An 8,372-nucleotide genomic window follows, 5' to 3' on the forward strand; every position below is an offset into this window, starting at 1 on the left:
AACAAGAAAAGCGGCATATCCGGATCTCAGGTCTTCAGGGTCCTCTCTTGGCCCCGCCTTGTAGGCATGACAGTTACCGAAGCCTCAATGGGGGCTGGAACTTCCAGATCAAAGCTGGAATGGCTACCCACTACATAAGGGTGTTTCCAGTCACTGTGCTTTCACACCACAAGGGACTGCTCCCTTTGAACCCTGAGCCAGAGTGAACCTTGCTTCTCAGAAGTTGCTTCTATTGGGTACTTGGTCAGTCACTAGGAGAAAAACTAGCTATACACCAAGATAACAGAGTGTCTGAAACCTGTCACATGATAAGGAGGCCTCCTGGATCTGAGTTTGATGGGAAGTACATGAGATGGTTTTCTTCCTTTCTTTCTTCTTTCTTTCTTTCTTTCTTTCTCTCTCTCTCTCTCTCTCTCTCTCTCTCTCTCTCTCTCTCTCTCTTTCTTTCTTTCTTTCTTTAGTTGTTTGTTTGTTTATCTATAGATAAGATCTCTCTGTGTACCTCTGGCTGTCCTGGAATTCACTATGTAGACCAGGCTGGCCTGGAACCTGGAGAGATCTGCCTGTCTCTGCCTCCTAATGGCTGGGATTAAGGGTGTGAACCACTATACCCGGCAAGACGTGATTCTTATTTGCTTATCTGCCCATTTATTTACTAATGTTTATCAATGTTTCCCATATGCTAGAACTTGTGTTAGCTGGTCAGCCCTAAGGAAGAGAGGAGAAAGAGGGTGGCCTTCAGAGCCTTGCAGGCACAGATGTACACTAGAAGCCAAGATGTTGAGCTCTGAATGTAAGCTCAGGCCTCTGGCCACTCTCCCTAATACCCTAGACCGTCTCTCGGGAGACTTGGAGACTGAGAAGGTGCAAGTAGAGTGATCCAGCATAAGGACCCAGCTTAAATGGAAGTATCTGCTTCAATACGATGATGATGATGATGATGACGACGACGACGACGACGACGACCCCCCAAATGTCCAGAGCATGTGGAAGAACTTGCTTTGATTCGTTGAACCTATCAAGATCAGCAAAGGTTTATCCTAATTTCAGACCCAGTCCTGGGAACTCGCTTTTAGGAGCTGTGCCGAGAATCGGGCCCCTGTTCTCTGGTACTAGATTATGTTTTCAAAACATGCAGAGAGAGAAGGAAGGACTTTTCTGGGAAGGAAAATTGACTGAATATTTCACCTATCCCATGAAGTTTGGCAAGAATGACTCTATTTTCGAATAAATAAATCTATTAATCACTGAAAAAAAGGAAGAGAGAAAAACACCTTGTAGACTCCAAAGTTCTTAGGCAACAAGCCCTTTGTAAAGTGCGAGGGCCCTTACAGGGAAAGCTAGTGTGTTTTTCTCATCCTCTTCCATCTCTCCCGGTCCAAACACACCCAGGAGCTTGATTGGTGGTGCATTCCTATAATCTCAGAACTGAGGGAACAGGGGCAGAAGATTAGGAGTTCAAGGCCAGCCTGGGATTCATGACACTGTCTAAAGAAAAAAAAAAAAAACATATCCTCACATTTGCATTGTAAAATAGACTGCAACTAAGATTATTCCTTGACTGAAGCCCGTGGTTCATAAATCCAAGACAAGAAAACTGTCCCTGCAATGTTTAGTTAGATGTCCAAAAAGTAACTGAAAGTATACATTATATGTATGTAGATAAACCTGGAGAAAATGCATTATGGTATTTGTGAGTGATATCTCTAGATGCTAATGTTGATTATTTTCATTTTCCTTTCTTGATCATGTGTAATTTTTGATGTTTAAACATAAATCTCCTAGGAAATTGATGAATTTACTATAAAGAAATGAGATCTGGGTGTGGTGGCCTATGCCTGTATTCTCAGCACTTGGGAGGTAGAGGTAGTCAAGTCAGGAGCTCAAGGGTCAGCCTCAGCTATAGAGTGAGTATGAGGCCAGCCTGGGCTACATGAGGCCTAGTCTCAAGAACTAATAACAAAGAAAGAGGAGAGAGAGAAAGTAAGCTTTGCTCAGTCATTCACTCCATAGAACTAGAAGTTGAGGTTTGTCAGGAGAACAAGAGGTCATCTGTAGGGCCCTGGCCTTGCCATTTTGAGTAAGCTGTTGCCTGCTTGCCGACCTTGACCAAATGTCCTCCCTATGCTAATTCCCTGCCAGTTTCCACCCTCCTGAATGCTTAAGGGAAGTTCCTTGTTTGTGTATCCTGCATATTGGGCATTAACAGCTTAGACACAAGATTGTAAACATCAGTAGCAAACTTCTGCCCTCTGGGGTTCTCCCATTGTGCTGTAAGCCTGTATTTAAGGTTTCCTCCCTCTTTCAATAAACGGCATTTGGCATTCTGCTGAGGCGAATGTCTTTTGTCTCTGTTTTTTGATCCACACCCCCTCGCTCGGACATGGTGAACGGGTGAGAGATGAAGTAACTGCATGAATTGGGCTCTTTCTCCAAATGAGGCATTCATCTTCTCTTTCTTTCCAGAAGTATTTGCAAAGTCTTTGATGAGTATCTGAACTGCCACATGGTGATTAGGTTTTCATCTCTAATCATCTTTCTGATGTTTGGTGTCTTCTAGCATGGCAAGTTTTCTTTGCCTTTTTGTTTTTCCAGTGTCAATTTCTTTGCCTAATTTCTTTGGCTTTTCTCTTTCAAGAACTGCTAGGGTAGAAAAGCGCTCTACCCCAATCATGGACCTCTTTAACTATATATCCTTGGGAGACCAAAATGAGCCATCTTAGAAATAAGACCAAAGTGCATTCACCCAAAAACTAAGGCCTAAGATTTCTCCTTCTAGGAATAGGCCAATAGTTACTGAAACAAGTCAGTTCAGATTCCAGAAACCAGGAAGTGTAAAAGTACAGAGTCACAATATAGTCACGAGGTAATGCCTGCCGGACTATGGGATGTCCGCTCCCTGGTTTCCAGGGTAACCGACCATAAAAATGCCCCCACCTGAGGGCAGCCAATGAGAAATGGTGGCGGGCAACCACTCCCTTAGAAGTAAGATTAAACCATGATTTCTAGAAAGCCCCTAGAAGCGAGCCAATCAGAATTGTACCCGTACTAGCACCCCTAAACGATGTAACTTTGTGATTTTTTCCCTTTAAAAACTTAGCTTGCAGACAGGTGGGCGCTTCTTCCAGCCTCCACTGTGTTGGATGTATTAGACGAAGTCCCTGCCTAGGCTTGTATTGCTTTTGGATATCCCAGAATTAAACCTTGCTTTTGCATTCCGGCATGCTCGTCTTTGGTGGTCTCTCTGGGGGTCACGATCTGGGCACAACATTCTTCCCACATTCGCCTTCTGGTCTTTATCTGCTAACTTCTGAGGAGTTTCCAAGGGTGAACCACCATCCTTCCTGGCCATCATTCCTGGAATCAGAAACTTTCTTTTCTTGACTTGATGTGTGCCGAAGTGAGTCTTTCATGGAGCTCATGGGTGCTCCATCTTCAAGGCCTCAGTGTGTCCATCAGCCTCTGGATATGTTCCCAACTCCCTTGATGCCCTTTTCTTGCTGAAAATCTCAGTTTTCAGAGTCTGAATGGGCTAAGGACACATGCTACAACAAATCACAGGACATCATAATAATTTCTCTTCTCTCTTGTCCTTCCCCTCTCTCCTCCCTCCCCTCCTTTCTCCTCCCCTCTTTCCCCTTGTGAAGATAATTTTTATTTATTCTTTGACAATTTCATATATATATATATATATATATATATATATATATATATATATATATATATATATATAGGCTTTTGATTATATTCACTCACCCCACCCTCTATTTCTCTTTCTTATCCCTCTCCAACTCTCTCTGAACCCACTCTTCTTCCCAATATGTATCTCCTTTCATGTCTTGTTTTTATAACCCACTAGATTTAATCAGGGTTGCTGCCATGTGCATGTGTGTGGAGTTATTTACTTGATCACAGACAACTTACTTACCAGTGGCTACACCACAGAGGAAAATGACTCCCTCTTCGCCCAGCAGCCAGGAACTACCAAGAACTCCTCACTTAGGGGTAGGAGTTTACGTGTCCTTCCTCCATAGGTGCTGGAATATTGACAGGCTTGATCTTACGCAGGCAACCATAGCTTCTGTGTCCTGGGTACAATGGCCATGTCACATCTGGAAGACTGTTTTACAGCACCCCTACCCCATCCTTCAGCTCTTCCTTTTTTTCCTTTCTCTTTCTTTTTTAGTGTTTTCAGACAGAGTCTCATTTAGCCGAGGCTGACCTTGAACTCGCGATCTTCCTGCATCTACCTCACCAGTGCTGGGATTCCAGGTGTCCTCATTTCTGTTTGTTTATTGAGACAATGTGTCAGGGAACCCAAGCTGGACTTGAACTAGCTATGTAGTTGAGGGTGAGGCTGGCCTTGAACCCCTGACCCTCTTGTTTTCTTCATCTTCCAAGTGCTGGGCTTACAGATGTGTGCCACGGCACTCTGCTTAGGTGTTTTGGTCTTGATGAAGTCATTTCTAGGACATGACATCACCCTGTTGGGGCATATGCAAAGCCAGATTGGTCCCTTATATGTGGTTCCCTTGAAGAGTATCAGCACACACACACACACACACAGTGACAGGAGAGAAATGGAGGGAGGACAGGAGAGAGAGAGAGAGAGAGAGAGAGAGAGAGAGAGAGAGAGAGAGAGAGAATTTATGCAAGTTTCTAGATTCTTCCAAGAATGAAGCTGTCAACAGGAAATATCAGATGAACCATGTAAATAATTTAAATGTGTATACATATACCAAGGTACCTGTATGGAGGTAGAAGACAATCACAGGTGTTGATCCTCACTTCCCACCTTGATTGACACAAGATCTCTTATTGTTGTTTCTGTAAGCCAGGCTAACTGGCCCTCTCTCTTGAACTTCCCAGGATTCTCCTGTTTCCACCTCTCATTTCTCCCCAATAGCACCAGGATTTCAGATACTCGGGCTATGTGTGTCCAGTTTTACATGAGATCTGGGTATTGGAACTCCAGTCTGTCCTGTTGCTCAGCAAGCATTTTACACCTCATGCAGCTCTAACTCTAGCCCTTCACATTCTCAGGTGCTCCTGAGCACACATAGCTGCTGGTCTCCACTTGGACACATCCCAGGTTCAGAGGTATCGGATGACTTGTCAAGTGTAGGGATAAGCCTGTGCTACCACCACCCATTCACCATGTATGAGCGAGGGGCTGTGGATTAAAAAATAAGGGACAAGAGACAGTGGGTCATTTGCCTCAGCAGAATGCTGAATGCCGAATGCCGTTTATTGAAAGAGGGAGGAAACCTTAAATACAGGCTTACAGCACAATGGCGGATCCCCGGAGGGCAGAAGTTTGCTACTGAATGTTCTACATTCTTGCATCTAAACTGTTAATGCCCAATATGCAGGATACACAAACAAGGAACTTCCCTAAAGCATTCAGGAGGGTGGATACCAGCAGGGAATTAGCATAGGGAGGACATCTGGTCAAGGTCGGCAAGCAGGCAATGGCTTTACTCAATATGGGAGGAGACCAGGGCCCTACAGGTCCCCCCTTTTTACTAAAAAATGAGCTTCTGACTTAGGTTGCGTGGGACGTCAGCAGGTCACCTTACCCGTCATGGAGACACCTGCCCAGGCCCCACAAGTGCTCTCTGTCTTAGGTTGTTGAGCACCCCCCAAGCATTACCCATCTCTGAATACTCATTATCATACAGGCTCAACCACGTGAGCTGTAGAGTAAACTTGCCAAAGATCTCAAAGTGGCGCTGGGCTTGCAATCTGTGCGACACAGAAAAGACCAACAGAAGTCCTAACCCACCCATAGCCAGGAGGCTAAAGGCTATTGAGCCATTCCCTTCTTAAACGAGCTTTACTGCAAATTGGAGTCCTTGTAAGTCCCATAAGCAAATGGAACTTGAGTTTAAATAATTTTTACAACTTTCAAAGCCAATATAAATGTATAAATGTAGAATTAAATTTATCATGCCCAAGAAAATACAAGATTAACTAACTGTGGTAGCTACTTTTGCTGCCAGGGTCTCCATTGTGCTAGCTGTAGAACCCAATTATGAAATAGCCATCCCAGAAATAGTAGCAGCAGTGGCCACCACCGCTATAACAGCAACAACGGCAACAGTGATGTCAGTCTCTTCTGGAGCGTGTGAGCATCATCTGTGTCTAACTGCCACCGTCCACTGGCGTGGACGCAGCTCCAGGAACACGAACCACCAAGGCCCATTTTTCTTGATCCCAGCACTACTTAGGCTGGCAGGTCTGCAAAAGAACAACTAAGAACCATAAATAAAACAAAAAACAAAAACAGCAAACAAGGAGCAGAACTAATGGTCTCATTAATGGCTACATTCAGACTCACAAATTTTAAGGTATCTTCAAAAAGGCTAGATGAATTTCAGGAGGCCAATAAATGTTTGCACAGAGTCATTCCTGAAAAGTAGGTACTACACCAACTTGAAGAGGGTTGCAAAATGTGAAAAGGCTTAGCTGGCATGTTACTGTTAACAAATGAAGGTTATTGGCCTTCGGGGTTATCCTTAATCTCCAAGGTGTGACACATTCTCAACATTTTTGAAAAAAGTTACCATACATTACCTTCTGAAGAATGCAACCACATGGCTACAGTTCCTAGGCTTACAATACTGTCCCTAAGAGAAATAGGAAGATCGAGTTATACCTGGAGTTTCCAAGGGGATTTAATCTCTGTGGTTGATGATGTCTAGTAGGTAAAAGTAGACACAAGAATGAAAAGTCCTCATGTCCTGGCCTATTCATGTATGCCATCACCTCATAGATAACATAGCTATCCCCACCCTGAAATGGATGTTGGGTTACAGATGAGCACCAGCACCCATGGAGCCAGGTGTATGTGGTGCCAGGCCTGAGGTTTCCTAACCCCACACCCTCAGCATCTGCCATCTGCCTGCACAGGGGTGGGGGACAGCAAGAGACTGAGAGTTTGGACTGTTGCTCCAGGTGATGTGAAAGGGTGACCACCCTGAGCCAGGGGTGGCTTGCCATAACAGGTGACTTCTAAGCCAACTGAGAGGGTGACACTGAGGATATAGTGGCAGATTGGGAGAGCTGACCCAAGAGGTACTGGGGCAGTCTTCGGGGGTCCTGCCAGCAGCACTAAGTGGCTGCAATAACATCCAGGGCATTCACAGTACTGAGAATGCTGGGTCTCAGGGTGCTGGGATTCGAAGCAACCCATTGGTGGGAAGGCATTTCCTCCCTGGATGGGTTGTATGTGCCAATGGCAAGCAAGGGAGCCAGTCCAGGAGTAGAACACATTTGTGCATTTCCTTTGCAAATATATTTGAATTGCAAATATAAGCAAATTTAATGACTCTGGAACTTAGGACCTAGCTTTGGACAGCAAGAGCTCAAGACCTGATGTCGATATAAAGAGGGGAGGAAGTGCCAGGCTGTGGTGGCATATACCTTTAATCCAAACACCGGGAAGGCAGAGGTGGGTGGAGTTCTGTGAGTCTGAGGCCAGCCAAGTCTACTTAGTGAATGCCAGGCCTGCTAGGGCTACATAGTGAGACCCTGTCTTTAGAAGGCAAGGGGAAGTTGGGCACGGTACACCACCATGCCTTTAATCTTAGCACGCAGGAGGCAGAGGAAGATGGAGCTCTGTGAGTTCGAGGCCAGCCTGGTCTACAGAGCGAGTTCTAGGACAACCAGAGCTGTTACACAGAGAAATCGAAACCCTGTCTTGAAAAACAACAACAAAAAAGTCAGAGGAAGAGGAGAGATAGGAAAGAAGGAAGGAGGGGAAAGAGGAGAAGAGAAAGGAGGAAAGGAAGGGAGGGAGAGATTGAAGAGAAAAAAAGAAGAGTAAAAAAATAGGGAAAGGGGTGAGAGAGGGAAGAGAAGAGAGGAAGAAGGAGTAGAGAAGGAGGAGGGAGGGAGCAGGGAAGTGTGTGTGTGTGTGTGTGTGTGTGTGTGTGAGAGAGAGAGAGAGAGAGAGAGAGAGAGAGAGAGAGAGAGAGAGAGAGAGAGGAGGGGAGAGAGGGAGAAGATAGATCAATAGATAGATGGTAGATAGATAAATGATAGATCTATAGATAGATGATGGATGGATGGATGGATAGATAGATAGATGAGAGATGAGGAGAGAGAGGAAAGGGCTTCCTTCCCAGTTGACTGTGGTTCCACATAATCCACTGATTATTTAGCCAACACTGTTAATTAAAGTTGGCTGTGACTTCTAGGGTAGCCTACCCTAGAGCCCCCATGAGGCCTACATGATGCCGTCCCACTGAGCTATGGGTCAAGGCCACCATCCTACATCCTACCTGCAATATTGTAGGAGCTACCTACATCCCCTTCTTGCAACATTGAAGTCATGACAGGGAGAAAGAACAAGATTTGCAAACTGAGAA

This window comes from Peromyscus eremicus, chromosome 5, assembly GCF_949786415.1.
Source record: "Peromyscus eremicus chromosome 5, PerEre_H2_v1, whole genome shotgun sequence".
In the NCBI taxonomy this organism is placed as follows: domain Eukaryota; kingdom Metazoa; phylum Chordata; class Mammalia; order Rodentia; family Cricetidae; genus Peromyscus; species Peromyscus eremicus.